General features: G+C 44.9%; 1 protein-coding gene across 1 annotated transcript in view; it reads left to right on the forward strand.

The window, feature by feature from the left end:
• The first annotated feature begins 6,742 nt into the window (after positions 1-6,742).
• LOC138952071 (signal-induced proliferation-associated 1-like protein 1) overlaps positions 6,743-16,867 on the forward strand; it is an 82,481-nt gene continuing 72,356 nt past the window's right edge. Inside the window, exon 1 of the mRNA XM_070323645.1 lies at positions 6,743-6,863. The gene's annotated coding sequence lies outside the window, so the exon portion shown is untranslated. The remainder of the gene's footprint in view (positions 6,864-16,867) is intronic.

The raw sequence follows: 16,867 nt of genomic DNA on the forward strand, positions 1-16,867 counted from the left end.
GACTCGTCAAAGTCATTGTCACACCCCACCTAAAAAAAACAACTAAACACGTATTATTTTGGGCATGTGTTCTACACTGACTCGTCAAAGTCATTGTCACACCCCACCTAAAAAAACAACTAAACACGTATTATTTTGCGCATGTGTTCTACACTGACTCGTCAAAGTCATTGTCACACCCCACCTAAAAAAACAACTAAACACGTATTATTTTGGGCATGTGTTCTACACTGACTCGTCAAAGCCATTGTGACACCCCACCTAAAAAAAACAACTAAACACGTATTATTTTGGGCATGTGTTCTACACTGACTCGTCAAAGCCATTGTGACACCCCACCTAAAAAAACAACTAAACACGTATTATTTTGGGCATGTGTTCTACACTGACTCGTCAAAGCCATTGTGACACCCCCACCTAAAAAAACAACTAAACACGTATTATTTTGGGCATGTGTTCTACACTGACTCGTCAAAGCCATTGTGACACCCCACCTAAAAAAACAACTAAACACGTATTATTTTGGGCATGTGTTCTACACTGACTCGTCAAAGTCATTGTCACACCCCACCTAAAAAAACAACTAAACACGTATTATTTTGGGCATGTGTTCTACACTGACTCGTCAAAGTCATTGTCACACCCCACCTAAAAAAACAACTAAACACGTATTATTTTGCGCATGTGTTCTACACTGACTCGTCAAAGTCATTGTCACACCCCACCTAAAAAAAACCACTAAACACGTATTATTTTGGGCATGTGTTCTACACTGACTCGTCAAAGCCATTGTGACACCCCACCTAAAAAAACCCACTAAACACGTATTATTTTGGGCATGTGTTCTACACTGACTCGTCAAAGTCATTGTGACACCCCACCTAAAAAAACAACTAAACACGTATTATTTTGGGCATGTGTTCTACACTGACTCGTCAAAGCCATTGTGACACCCCACCTAAAAAAGCAACTAAACACGTATTATTTTGGGCATGTGTTCTACACTGACTCGTCAAAGCCATTGTGACACCCCACCTAAAAAAACAACACTAAACACGTATTATTTTGGGCATGTGTTCTACACTGACTCGTCAAAGCCATTGCGACACCCCACCTAAAAAAAACCCACTAAACACGTATTATTTTGGGCATGTGTTCTACACTGACTCGTCAAAGCCATTGTGACACCCCACCTAAAAAAAACCACTAAACACGTATTATTTTGGGCATGTGTTCTACACTGACTCGTCAAAGTCATTGTGACACCCCACCTAAAAAAAACAACTAAACACGTATTATTTTGGGCATGTGTTCTACACTGACTCGTCAAAGCCATTGTGACACCCCACCTAAAAAAACAACTAAACACGTATTATTTTGGGCATGTGTTCTACACTGACTCGTCAAAGCCATTGTGACACCCCACCTAAAAAAAAAACACTAAACACGTATTATTTTGGGCATGTGTTCTACACTGACTCGTCAAAGCCATTGCGACACCCCACCTAAAAAAAACCCACTAAACACGTATTATTTTGGGCATGTGTTCTACACTGACTCGTCAAAGTCATTGTGACACCCCACCTAAAAAAACAACTAAACACGTATTATTTTGGGCATGTGTTCTACACTGACTCGTCAAAGCCATTGTCACACCCCACCTAAAAAAAACCACTAAACACGTATTATTTTGGGCATGTGTTCTACACTGACTCGTCAAAGTCATTGTGACACCCCACCTAAAAAAAAAACACTAAACACGTATTATTTTGGGCATGTGTTCTACACTGACTCGTCAAAGTCATTTTGACACCCCACCTAAAAAAAACAACTATACACGTATTATTTTGGGCATGTGTTCTACACTGACTCGTCAAAGTCATTGTGACACCCCACCTAAAAAAACCAACTTAACACGTATTATTTTGGGCATGTGTTCTACACTGACTCGTCAAAGCCATTGTCTTCTTCTTCTTGCGTTCGCTGGTCAAAGTCATTGTGACACCCCACCTAAAAAAACAACTAAACACGTATTATTTTGGGCATGTGTTCTACACTGACTCGTCAAAGCCATTGTCTTCTTCTTCTGGCTTGCGTTCGCCGGTCAAAGTCATTGTGGCACCCCACCTAAAAAAACCAACTAAACACGTATTATTTTGGGCATGTGTTCTACACTGACTCGTCAAAGTCATTGTGACACCCCACCTAAAAAAAAACCAACTAAACACGTATTATTTTTATAAGTTTCCATGCCCCAAAAGTCATTTTACTTTGCTATCTACACTTCGGACAGATGATTACTTTGACACGAAGGGTCACATGACTTTGGGCCTTATCGTAAGCCCGGACAGCATAACGCCACGACTACATCATTGAGTCACATAAAGGTTAGCGAGCCCTAACAGGTAGACTTACCCACGGACCTACATTCTAGGTCCGTGACTTACCTAAGTCTCTTGTTATGGTGCGCTCGGTGCAATACGTCTGTCTTCTTTGGTCTTCGGTATAACACTAACCAATAAGCCCGCCGAAGTGTGGCTTATTGGTTCCGGTCACGGGAGGGGAAAAGGGAGTTGTCACTTTTCTCTTACTCCGTAAGGGAAATCCACAAACACTACATTCCTTTGAACTTAAGCCGCTCTCCTAGAAGGTGGCCTGCAGGTGGTCAGTGGCGTAACTTTTATGGCCTAACCGGGAGCATAGACCTATATAAATATAGGTCCCTGCCGGGAGTAACTCCCCGGAGGATGCTCTAGCCGTGTCTTTTGACGCGCCCCGATCAAAACCTCGTTAAGAGGGTGTTAAATTCCTTTGTCGGATCGGGTGGATCGAATGCCAGCTCAGCTAGCAGGTGGTCAGTTGTTTACTTTGTGTTCCTCCCCTTTCCTCTTGTCTTACGTTTAACCAATGAAACACGGAACCTGCTTAGAGTCAGTGTCGTGGTTACTAAGATGTTGATTGGATGTTTGTGACTCTAGCTAAAGTTTGATTATGTATACAGGGTTTGAGAGAGAACTCCGAGAGACACAGAAGAGAGAGGACGTGAGATCCACTAACTGACAAGATGTAGTGACCTTGCATTGTAATGTTGCTGTATCCACTGACCTGGCTTCGGCTGGGTCGGCGGAGAGGAGGGGAGAAGATGCTAAACACAGGAATAAAGTTTGTTCAATGTCGCCATGTCATCTGTTGTGTCCGTGTGTGAGAGTCCAGAGAGAGTCCGTAGCACATCAAACAAAACATCAGTTTCCCGAACCTTTCACAATAACTTAAACAATCGACAAAAAGTTTGATGTTGCATAACTTGAACATATTGAACACATGCTGGTAATATGTTGAGAACAATACCTGACAAAACAGCCTCTGTCTGGAGTCTCGGTACTGGAGAGACAAATTATTGGACTTTAATTCTTTGTGTATGCAGAAATTCAGCGCTGAATCGTACCTATTCTGAATATGTAGTGTCGATTTTGTATTTGATACATAACGTTTTTGTGGGGTCAATGCTATGGTCGAGTACCCCGGCTCTGATTTGATTTTAGCAGTCACTCACGGTTCGTTACCGCCGGCCTGTGAAAGCCAAAAGGCTTCTAATCGGCCGTCAAACGCCGAGTGTGAAAGGCATTCCAAATCAGTGTTAAATAAAATGTAAGAATTCTTTACCGAGTTAGGGTTAAAAAAAATGTGTCAACATATTTTTTTTTTACTGAAGGATGCAGTTTTATCCGTAAAACACACACACACGCATACACACACACACGGCACACACACGGCACACTGCCGCGGCACCGTCTCAGCCTGTCACACTGACACCGTGACACACACACACACAAACACACGCACACAAATTCACATACACACACAAACTCAGTGACACACACACAGTGGCTCAGTCACACATGGCACACACCCACACACACACTGACACACATATATATATACTAGATGATTACCCGCTTCGCCGGGTACCGGCTTCGCCGGGAAGAAGTAGAGCCGAATACCAGGCTGCGCCGGCGCACGAAGGAAAGGAGATAAACGCGCAAAACACTGGAGACCTTCCAAAAATAGTAACGTGCAGTGACCTTCTAAAAATAGTAACGTAGTAACGGGAATATGGATTGACGCCACACGGAGGAAGGGAGATAATCGCGGCTGAAAACACTGGAGAAGATAAGGAAGAGTTACTGGTAGTGGATCCCGACAAAAAAAAACCAAAATCGGTTCAGCGCGCACAGCGCTGCGCGCTGAGAGCACGTGTTGAAATATATCATCGATGAGGTTGTGTCCGGGGTGTAGCTGAATACGGTGTCCAAATTTGAAAAAGATCCACCGAGAACTTTGGCCGTGCATCGCGAACAGACAGACAGACAGACAGATACTAGTCGTATATATATATATAAGACTAGAGGAATACCCGGCTTCGCCGGGGTGAATCGCGAGACAGAGACAGACAGCGTGGCGGTTCACCACAATCACCTTTGAAGGCGAAGTCCTGTCAAAGGGGATTGAGAATTTTCGAGCTTATTTCTTAGCCCTATATTATCTGTTGTGGCTTCTCAAATGCCAGAACATACAGACAGACAAAAGCCGCTAGACCCCATCACAAACAGAACTCTACAATCCACAGGTGTTGCCCACACACACACAAACACACACACACACACACACACACACACAGAGAAGCCGTATATATATATGTATATGTATATCTATAAATATATAGAGATAGGTGACAGTGTATTTTTCGCGTGGCTATAAATTGATTCGACCTTTTCACTTTGACAGTAAGAACAACTTACGGGTGCAAGGGAAGCGTTCTGGACAGCGCAGTGACATTCTAAAAATAGTAACGTAGAAACGGGAATATGGATTGAAGCCACACGAAGGAAGGGAGATAAACGCAAAACACTGGAGAAGATAAGGAAGAGTTACACAATCACCTTTGAAGGCGAAGTCCTGTCAAACGGGATTGAGAATTTTAGAGCTTATTTCTTAGCCCTATATTATCTGTTGTGGCTTCTCAAATGCCAGACATACAGACAGACAAAAGCCGCTAGACCCCATCACAAACAGAACTCTACAATCCTCAGGTGTTGCCCACACACACACACAAACACACACACACATACACAGGGAAGCCGTATATATATATATATATATGTATATCTATATCTATAAATATATAGAGATAGGTGACAGTGTATTTTTCGCGTGGCTATAAATTGATTCGACCTTTTCACTTTGACAGTAAGAACAACTTACGGGTGCAAGGGAAGCCTTCTGGACAGCGCAGTGACATTCTAAAAATAGTAACGTAGAAACGGGAATATGGATTGAAGCCACACGAAGGAAGGGAGATAAACGCTGAAAACACTGGAGAAGATAAGGAAGAGTTACTGGGAATGGTGAAATGAACAGAAAAACCAAAATCGGTTCAGCGCTGCGCGCTGAGAGCACGTGTTGAAATATCTCATCGATGATATTGTGTCCGGGGTGTAGCTGAATAAGCCCACCAAATTTGAAGCAGATCCATCGAGAACTTTGGCCGCGCATCGCGCACAGACAGAGAGACAGACAGACAGACAGACACAAGTCGTATATATATATATATAGATACACACAAACTCATAGATCCACCGAGAACTTTGGTGTTGTGATGTGGTCTAGCGGCTTTGGTGTGTCGGTATGGGGGCCCGGATAGCTCAGGTGGAACCAAAATCGGTTCAGCGCTGCACGCTGAGAGCACGTGTTGAAATATCTCATCGATGAGGTTGTGTCCGGGGTCTCTCTGAATAAGCCCACCGAATTTGAAGCAGATCCATCGAGAACTTTGGCCGCGCATCGCGCACAGACAGAGAGACAGACAGACAGACAGACACAAGTCGTATAAATATATAGATACACACAAACTCAGTCACAAACACACATTAACACACACTCAATGACACACACTCAGTGACACACACACTCAGTGACACACACACTCAGTCACACACACACACACACACTCAGTCACACACACACACAATCAGCCACACACACACAATCAGTCACACACACACACAATCAGAGACACACACACAATCAGTCACACACACACTCAGTGACACACACACACTCAGTGACACACACAATCAGTCACACACACAATCAGTCACACACACTCAGTCACACACACACACACAATCAGTCACACACACACACACACACACACACACACACACTCAGTGACACACACACACAATCAGTCACACACACACACAATCAGTCACACACACTCAGTCACACACACACACAATCAGTCACACACACTCAGTCACACACACACAATCAGTCACACACACACACACACACACACACACACACACACACACACTCAGTGACACACACACACAATCAGTCACACACACTCAGTCACACACACACACAATCAGTCACACACACACACACACTCAGTGACACACACACACAATCAGTGACACACACACACACACACACACACACTCAGTCACACACACACACACAATCAGTCACACACACTCAGTCACACACACTCAGTCACACACACAATCAGTCACACACACACACACACACAATCAGTCACACACACAATCAGTCACACACACACAATCAGTCACACATTTTATTGCATTCTTCACCAAACAATGTGTTGTGGAGAGAAACGGGGGTGGGGCACCTGCCCATACCGGAAACGTGTCCTACGTCATCCACAATTGTCACGTGACCCAGCCGAATCCTTTCCAAACGTGCCTGCTCGGAATACTCGGAATAACATTACGTTTTGTCATTGCTGCACGGAAACTAAAGTTCAAACTGTTTCAGTTGTTCTAATTGCTTACAAGGTGAGTGAAATAAGGCAGTTTTCTCTGTGAAATAAGCGTTGATTGCTTTGTGTGTTGGATGAAGTGTGTACTCCAAGTGGGACAACATGTCTGCTGCTGCTACGAATCAAAACACCCCACAGCAGTCGCCAGTGCGTCCAAATCGTCATCCTGTCCAGTGGCATTTCTTTTGTTGGTCTTGTCAACTGCCCCATCGTGACAATCAAAGACCAGTAGATCTAGTGCCACACATCTTGAAATATATGCTTTGCTATTTTAGATTGAAGGAGGCCGAGTGCTGGGGAGTGGGTGTGCTGTGTGCGTGTGAATGTGTAGGTCGGCCTGGAAGTGGTGGACACTGGCGATGCGAGCGAGCATGGGTGTGAAATATCACGACTGCCTGCCACATTGCTAGGCTTTCTTTGGCCTCAGGTTTGTCCCTGCCGATCGATCACATCTAAAAGATGCGAAACAAGAGTGCAGTGTGTCTAACAATAACTGAACAAGTTACGTTGCAATAACGTGTGTTTGGTCTGAGTGTGACGGACCCACTGCAGTGTCGTGTATGCTAACGACAGGCCCTAAACTGGCAGAAGTAAGTCTGATCATGGTAAAGTGAAATCTATGTCTTTAGTGTCATTATCAGCAGCAGCCAGTTTGGGTGCACTGTCTCTTCTAATTGTATCAACATATTACTTTGGTGTTGTGCTGTGCCTGTGTGTTGGTAATGCGGCCAGTACAGTGATCACAAAAGGAATGTTTGGAATGGCTGTGAAATACCCTCACTAACAAACCTGTTGCTTGGAGCGGGGTACCAGTGGCTGTGAAATACCCGGTACTTCACTAACAAACCTGTTGCTTGGAGCGGGGTTCGCTGCCCTACACGCCACCAGGCGTGAAAGGCAGTAAGTAAGTAAGTTGGAGCGGGGTACCAGTGGCTGTGAAATACCCTCACTAACAAACCTGTTGCTTGGAGCGGGGTACCAGTGGCTGTGAAATACCCGGTACTTCACTAATACGGAGTACAAGTGGCTGTGAAATGATGTTAGAAAAAATGTCAAAAATAGCTTTGCCCACATGGGAGTACATGTACTGAGGGAGTGCATGGCCATGGACAATGAACAAGGATGATCGGCAAGCAACATAGGTTTTTTGAAACAAAATAAGGAGGGAACCCATTCCACCTAAACCGTCCCGTCTTTTGTGTTTAGAGCTGGGGGGGGGGGGGGGGGGGGGGGAGTCCTTTGGTTTGGAGCAGAAACTACAGAGGTTTCAAAGGCTACATATTGGCTACCACAACTCAAGGTATTATACCTAAGAATTTAGATGAAACCGAAAGGCCCTGAGATTGCTTCACCAGTTGAACCATAACGGCATAAGATTCTGCGTGGCAAATAATGCTACGGCGCAAGAGGACTGCCTTCACTTTGATTTAATAAATTACCCGGGTGGTGGTGCGTTTTCCAAGATTTTTCAGATTTGTCAAATTCAACAGAAACTCCCCCCAGATGGTTAATTCAATGGTAATTGGTATGCCTTTACAGGAGCGTTTATAATTTCTCGCAGTGGTTACTTTGCTATCTTCTTCTACTATATAAATGGATGTAAGTGTGTCTGTGGTCGCCATACCTCAGAGATGGCAAGAGGCAGGAACAAGATAGTGTGCATGCACACTCCTTAGGAGCGGCAGATATGCACCTGGGTTTGAGTTTCTTTATTCATAGTTTCCTTCCTCAGATTATGAACCTCCCCTTCAATAACAGTCTATGTAGTGCAAGACCAGTTCAGTGCCTAGCGTTCACATGTAGCAAGCACATAATGCCAGTGATATTAGAGACTCTCTATTGCTCCTATGACAGGACGAAATTGAGAAAGAAAAATGACTGGACAGTTTCGGAAATTTCTGGAAGCAAAGGGAGGTAACTCTTGGTAAATTGAAGGGAGGTAACTGTGATTATGCAGGCATGTCTGATTGGGAGATCAGAAACACCCGGGCAAAGCCTGGTCCTGACTCAGTGACTGCTCAAGTATCTAGAATGTTCCCAAGGAAGGGAGATAACTCCTGTGACAGATATTTGTTTAACAATAAACGGTTAAATGATATTGGTGGTAACTTATTTAGCAATGAACAACATAGCTAGAATTTTGATTCATGTCTACTCTCTTATTCGGGCGATGCAAACACCCGAGCAAAGCTGGGCCCCGACTGCTAATTACATTACAGTACAGATTTTGGTCAATTTCAAATTTGCCAATACATTCAAGTACAGTGAACAATATATTTTGTGATCTGTGCTTGAGTCCAGCATTGAATCAAGTTTAGCAGAAGTACTTGCCACTTAAAGTTAAAGGGGGAGCAGTAGGCCCGGAAAAAAGATGCACAGTTGGCTGTAACTAACACTTCCACCTCCCCTCCCCCTCACCCCCCCTTCTGTTGGCATCTGCAGCAATGCCAGGAGAGAAGTTGATCTGTTGCCCTACCCTTTGGCCTTTCACTGCTGGCAGTTGTGGAGTAGATTTCACAGGTGTGGAGTAGATTTCACAGGTGTGCAAGGATGTGTTCTTTGTCTTCTCTTTTGTGCATGTCCACTTCACATGTCCACATTGAATGGTATAATGTATTGGTCTGTCAGCATGTGTAGAGCCATTTATTTATAGTGATACCAATGGAGAATACCACTGTTGGCCATAGTAATGTACTAGTATGTCATACTAGATGAATACCCGCTTCGCCGGAGTGGCGCACCAATACCCGGCTTCGCCGGGCCCACAGTACGCAATTGACGCCACACGAAGGAAGGGAGACAAACGCGCAAAACACTGGAGAAGATAAGGAAGAGTTACTGGGAATGGATGTACAGAAAAACCATAAAAACCAAAATCGGTTCAGCGCTGCGCGCTGAGAGCACGCACGTGTTCAAAATTTTCCTCGATTGTGTCCGGGGTCTACCTGAATATGCCCACCAAATTTGAAGCAGATCCATCAAGAACTTTGGCCGTGAATCGCGAATACACAGACAGACAGACACACACAAGCCGTATATATATATAGAAGATATAGATATATATCTGTGTATGCAGAATAAATGTGCGTGGTTCCCTATACAAAGAGCGCTAGGTGTCCCTGTCTGGGTGTGACTGTGAGGTGTCCCTGTCTGGGTGTGAATGTGAGGTGTCTCTGTCTGGGTGTGAGTGTGAGGTGTCCCTGTCTGAGAGTGACTGTGAGGTGTCCCTGTCTGGGTGTGACTGTGAGGTGTCCCTGTCTTGGTGCGACTGTGAGGTGTCTGTCTCGGTGTGACTGTGAGGTATCCCTGTCTGGGTGTGAGTGTGAGGTGTCTGGGTGTGAGTGTGAGGTGTCCCTGTCTGAGTGTGACTGTTAGGTGTCCCTGTTTGAGTGTGACTGTGAGGTGTCCCTGTCTGGGTGTGACTGTGAGGTGTCCCTGTTTGAGTGTGACTGTTAGGTGTCCCTGTTTGAGTGTGACTGTGAGGTGTCCCTGTTTGAGTGTGACTGTTAGGTGTCCCTGTTTGAGTGTGACTGTTAGGTGTCCCTGTTTGAGTGTGAGTGTGAGGTGTCCCTGTCTGAGTGTGACTGTTAGGTGTCCCTGTTTGAGTGTGACTGTGAGGTGTCCCTGTCTGGGTGTGACTGTGAGGTGTCCCTGTCTGGGTGTGACTGTGAGATGTCCCTGTCTGGGTGTGACTGTGAGATGTCTCTGTCTGGGTGTGACTGTGAGGTGTCCCTGTGTGGGTGTGACTGCGAGGTCCATGTCTGGGTGTGACTGTAAGGTGTCCCTGTCTGGGTGTGACTGTGAGGTGTCCCTGTGTGGGTGTGACTGCGAGGTCCCTGTCTGGGTGTGACTGTGAGATGTCCCTGTCTTGGTGTGACTGTGAGGTGTCCCTGTCTGGGTGTGACTGTGAGGTGTCTCTGTCTGGGTGTGACTGCGAGGTCCCTGTCTGGGTGTGACTGTTAGGTGTCCCTGTCTGGGTGTGACTGTGAGGTGTCCCTGTCTGGGTGTGACTGTGAGGTGTCCCTGTCTGGGTGTGACTGTGAGATGTCCCTGTCTTGGTGTGACTGTGAGGTGTCTCTGTCTGGGTGTGACTGTGAGGTGTCCCTGTCTGAGTCACTCTGAGTGTGACTGTGAGGTGTCCCTGTCTGGGTGTGACTGTGAGGTGTCCCTGTCTGGGTGTGACTGTGAGGTGTCCCTGTCTGGGTGTGACTGTGACCGTAAGGTGTCCCTGTCTGGGTGTGGCTGTGAGGTGTCCCTGTCTGGGTGTGACTGTGACCGTAAGGTGTCCCTGTCTGTGTGTGACTGTGAGGTGTCCTTGTCTGGGTGTGACTGTGAGGTGTCCCTGTCTGGGTGTGACTGTGAGGTGTCCCTGTCTGGGTGTGACCGTGAGGTGCGTGGCCCTCTCAGAGGTGTTGACACTTGCCAGCGACAGGTAGAGCTTGCCAGGAAATGCACACCCACCTTAGCTAGCTGTGGAGTGGAGTGGAGTGGCCTGCAGTGCTCTCTCTCCCTTCTCTGGTCCAGAGCACACTGTGCTAACACTGATACACTCTGCCTCTGGTGACAGAGACAGGTGTGCACCTGTATGGGATTTAACTGTAAGTATTGTGTTACTCTGTAGCTTGTATGGGATTTAACTTTGAGGAATGTGTTGCTTTGTTTGTATCTGAATCCTGGTCTGTACTAATATCTTCAAAAGTCACCAAACTAGCTATCCCGTGGTCTGGCCAGCAGGCGTCATCTTTTTGTTTGCAAGCATCAAATATGTGGGTGTGAAAGTGTTAAGATGTTTTTACATTTTTACATTTAGTAATGTTTGTACTTACAAGTACAGCGTAGACATTACTGTTTGTGATTGAGTTGTACTACAAATACAGCATAATGTCTGTGATTCAGTGGAATAACACAGTAGTAGGTAACACTCACTCTCTAAGGCTGAATAATTCAGTAGTGTCATTAAGCAGTTCAGAAATGGTATGATTTAATTTCTCTCTGTAGTTTGCACAGCATGTGTAGCGGCTAGCCTATTCCGTTTCTGTCCATAATTGAACTTGAGGGAAAGTGTAGCGAGTGCCAGTCAGACATGTGGTGGTACTGGTGCATGATGTGGTGGTACTGGTGCATGATGTGGTGGTACCGGTGCATGATGTGGTGCTACTGGTGCATGATGTGGTGGTACTGGTGCATGATGTGGTGCTACTGGTGCATGATGTGGTGGTACTGGTGCAAGATGTGGTGGTACTGGTGCATGATGTGGTGGTACTGGTGCATGATGTGGTGGTACCGGTGCATGATGTGGTGCTACTGGTGCATGATGTGGTGGTACTGGTGCATGATGTGGTGCCACTGGTGCATGATGTGGTGCTTCTGGTGCATGATGTGGTGCTTCTGGTGCGTGATGTGGTGCTACTGGTGCATGATGTGGTGCTACTGGTGCATGATGTGGTGCTACTGGTGCATGATGTGGTGCTTCTGGTGCATGATGTGGTGCTACTGGTGCATGATGTGGTGCTACTGGTGCATGATGTGGTGCTTCTGGTGCATGATATGGTGCTACTGGTGCATGTTGTGGTGCTTCTGGTGCATGATGTGGTGCTTCTGGTGCATGATGTGTATGTTTGATCATCAAGGCATGGTGTTGATCAGTCTGCCATCATGGTTTACCAGTCCTGGGCTCTGTTGGTGTTTGACTTCAGTGTTCAGTGGTCAACATGTTAGGAGTCTAGTGCAGGGTCAGTGTTGACATAGATCTGAGTGTTGAACCGTGTGGTGTCAATGTTGACACACAGTACCAAGGAGTTTCCTTCTGTCCATAGTGTTAACACGTTGAAGTAGCAAGGAGTTTCCATCAGGCAATGGGACATGGTGTGTGTGTGCTGTGTATGCTGACAGAACATGTATACATGTACACTGCTTCAGTGACCTGCTGCCGTCATGCCCAGCATCAAGCAAACTCTTTCAGTCTTTGTTTCTCTTCACTGACACTGGCAGGGATGATGTCTCTTTGTGTTTAGTCTTAACTGCTTTGACTTTGAGGTTGACTAGTTTGGCGCACAATTATAGATATGGGATCCCTTGCATTCTGTACTAAACTAGGCCAAACAATTATTGCGACAAATTTTGCACCCAAATTATAAAGCAATAATTCCCGTGTTATTTTATGCAAAATGTATGCCAGTTAAGGCTGTTCACTTGACTATCAGTATCTGGATCACCTTTCGGATTAAAGATTTCTTTTGCAGGGATCACCTGACCGCCGCTCAAATAAGAGGGCCCCAAAGGGGGGGTATCATCACGATCACGGGAAGGAAAATTTTAGCTTTCACGATCACAGTTACCTTGATTTTTGTTTTCACGATCACGAACACCAGTGGCAAATCACGGTCACGGTAAAAGTTGCATGTACAGAAAGCACGTGTCAAAGTAAACACAACCACACAGTAATTCGCCTCCTCTGGATCTATTGTTTATTCAACACAAAGTGAGAACTGTTGCACTTTTTTATTATTATTTTTTTAATTCTCTTTCATACACACATAGAAATACATAATCATGATTTGTAATCAGTAACAAGAATGTTGTTTTTATCGTTCTCTCTCTCTCTCTCTCTCTCTCTCTCTCTCTCTCTCTCTCTCTCTCTCTGTCTCTCTCTCTCAGTCTCTCTCTCTCTTTCTCTCTCTCTCTCTCTCTCTCTACACTCAGACACATTCAACTCCCACACCCTCACTCACACACATGAATACATACTTGCACAATATCACATGTCCAGAGCTAGATCTTGTAAACCCATTTTCTCAAAAACTATTGGGTGGATTGAAACTAAAGTACATGTATGTGTGATGGGTTCTTTATTTTCAACTTTGCCATACAATTTGAGGTACACCATCGCCTGGTTTCATGGCCTTGAAAAACAAACAGGAATGCTACAGGCCAAAAATGGTTTTACCTGAAAGAAGCGCGCAGTGCCAGTGGCGAAGCCACAAGCCTGAGCCTGCGAAGCAGGCGAGCCAACTAGGGGGGTCCGGGGGCATGCCCCCCCGGATTTTTTTCAAAAAACGGTTAAAATCTGTGCAATCTGGTGCATTCTGGGCATCATTTTCAGGGCTGTAATAGTGTTGTCATCTTGTTAAAAATCCCATTTTAGCCTCCCCCCACCACCATTCAACACACCTCCAAACTGGTGAAAACAACACTACTATACTGTGCGCTGGCTTCATTGAGACCGGCGCCCGGTCGCGTTGCGCGATATTCACATGGATCGTTTTTGCGGAAACTTTTCAACTTCACCGGAATAACTGATTTGACTTTACCGGATTTTGAAAACGGCTTTATCGGATTTCCGGCAATTACCGGAAAAGTAGCATGCCTGACAAAATCCCCAACGAACATGACTTTGATCGTCTTTGACATGAGGATCAAGTGACCCAAACTGGCACGTCTCCCCGCCATTGTTTCTGAATTTAACCCATTGTTGATATTAAAGTTTACAGGCGCTAAAATAAATCCAAGCTTAATGCAAAGAAGCGACAATTAGAATCTATGCCAAGCGTGTCCACGTTGCTGGGATGAACAACACATTTCTAGTTTCGGTTTTGGCTACACGCAGACTCGATCTCGAGTCAGTCGAGGTCACACTGAGCGAGTGACAGCCGGACGTGGCAATGTCGACAATGTCAATGATCTCACTCAAAGTCAAAGATCTTGAACAAATTTCAAGATCTTTGCCTACATTCAGAACAGTCATAGACTCAACATACCTTGATATTTCGTCTTCGGAAAGACCGACCCGTAGCCTGACCTTTCCACCAAGGAAGGCATTCTCGCCGCCTGCTTTGGTCTGGCTTGAATCCACAAAATATAACAGAAGGTTGATGACAGTACCGCTGCACGCCATTTTTGATCTTCGAATTCGAATTTGACTGAATGCACTCAAAACTTTTGCACGAAGCCCTTCCATTGGATGAAGTTTGGCAGACTTTTGCAATTTGCCTTCTGATTGGATCTCTTTTTTGTGTGATTGGTTCTCTTAAAGGGAAGCAATCGCTGTCAAAATCATATTTCTGAATGTGTTGTTGCTTCCCCTTCAATCGGGATTGGCTCCTTGACGAATAGAGGATCATAGAGTGATACAGCTGTGAAAAATGTACGTTGAAAATAAAATGCTTTGCAATAATGCCCATCACGATCACGAAAACAAATGACGATCACGAGACTTGATTTTTTTGTCATCACGGATCACGGGCAAAGTCCCATCACGATCACAGAAATGGAAATTTCGGCAATCACGGTCACAGAAAGGTCAAAAAACGCCAATCACGATCACGATTTTAAACCCTTTGGGGCCCTCAATACAGGGTACCCTCAAAATTGACAAGCACAAAAACGGAAGGTCGCTATTCAAAATCAACAAAAAATCACAATAGTCAAACATTTGCAACTTTTGCATTTGATTTTGAGAAGGAAGCCAAATCAATAATCTACCCAGAAAAGGTTGTTTTGTTTAGCAATGACTTGGTGGATTGCTGTGAAACTTTCAGATTATTTTACCAACATAGTAGAGTAATTCGAGCAAAACTTTGGATTGTAACGCGTATTTGTTCAGCTGTTATGCAATGTTTTGAGAGAAAAAGTTTTCAACTTAAATTTATCATAGGATTGTTCACTTGTGTCCAAAAAACTCATGACTTTGCATGTCTTTAGACAAATGATTGATACAAACCAGGGTTTAGCCTGGGAGAAAAGGGCAATGGGACATTTGTCCCCCTCTACCAAATTCCGATGGGACATAGTCGAAGACAAGTAGCTCAAAATGGTGCAATATGGTGCCATCTGAGAATTAGCCGCTATATTGTGTTATCTCTGTATGTGCTGTGGGTGTGTGTAATCCGATGTAAAGTGTACATTTGGTGGCACAGTGGAAGGTTATCTCAATGCGCCCTTTGACGCACTGAAGGGAATTGTGATGGGACATTTTCATATTTAATGCGCCAATGGCGCAGGGTGCACTTGATATATATGTTTATGCGTGTTAGCACTGACGCAGATTTGCTAGGCCTGTTAACATGCTTGATATATATATATATTTGGGGGATGATTCTGGTGCCACAGTGATGCCAAGTCAAGAGTGACCACAGCATGTTTTGAGAGGCATACAGCGATAACAGCAGTCAGAGCAAAACAGTGTGAACGTTCCATTTTTCTCATGTGTTTGCATGACTAGCAAATTTACGCCAGTGATTACACGGAAATAAAACTTAAACAGTATCTGTATCAATCATTTATTTGTAAACATGCAAAGTCATGAACTTTTTGTACACCAGTGAACAATCGAATGATGAGTTTAAAAACTTTTTTCGAAACATTGCATCACATCTGAACAAATACTTGTGACGATCCAAAGTATTTGTAGACATGTGATAGCAACTTTGAGTGTAATAATTTGGAGGTTCATAATCTGAAAAAGGATACAATAAATCAAGAAACTAAAACCCAGGTGCACAGCCCTAGGCAGTGTGCATGCACACTATCTTGTTCTTGCCATCTCGGGGATATGGCTACCACAGGAGACAGAAACACTTACATCCACTTTTTTAAAGAATGACAAATATGTGCGGGAAAAGGAGATGGCTGATGTGGCAACAAGAAGGCAATTGTGTTTCCCCTGGCATGGTGTGGGTGTCTGTGATGCAGGAAAGGTAGACAGGCAATACCTGGAGCTGATAGTGATAGCTGAACACTGCACCACTGTCTTTGTTCACTGACAGGGTCTTTTCCTCCCAAATACTACTCTCACCAAAGAGGTTAGAAGCTGAACACTCTTTGCTCTCACTTTCTTCTCTTCACTGGCAGCTTCTCTTCATCGCAGATAACGCCCTGGCAGATAGCACTGACTCTCGCTGTCTGGAGGCATCCAAGACAGCCATTGTTCTGCCAGACGCAAGGCAGTGCTCAGAGGATAAGCGAGGGATCTGACTGTCTGTCTGTAGCGCTACCCGCGATGACCTGCACGTGATCGTCACT

The sequence above is a fragment of the Littorina saxatilis genome, linkage group LG17 (assembly GCF_037325665.1).
Source record: "Littorina saxatilis isolate snail1 linkage group LG17, US_GU_Lsax_2.0, whole genome shotgun sequence".
NCBI lineage: Eukaryota > Metazoa > Mollusca > Gastropoda > Littorinimorpha > Littorinidae > Littorina > Littorina saxatilis.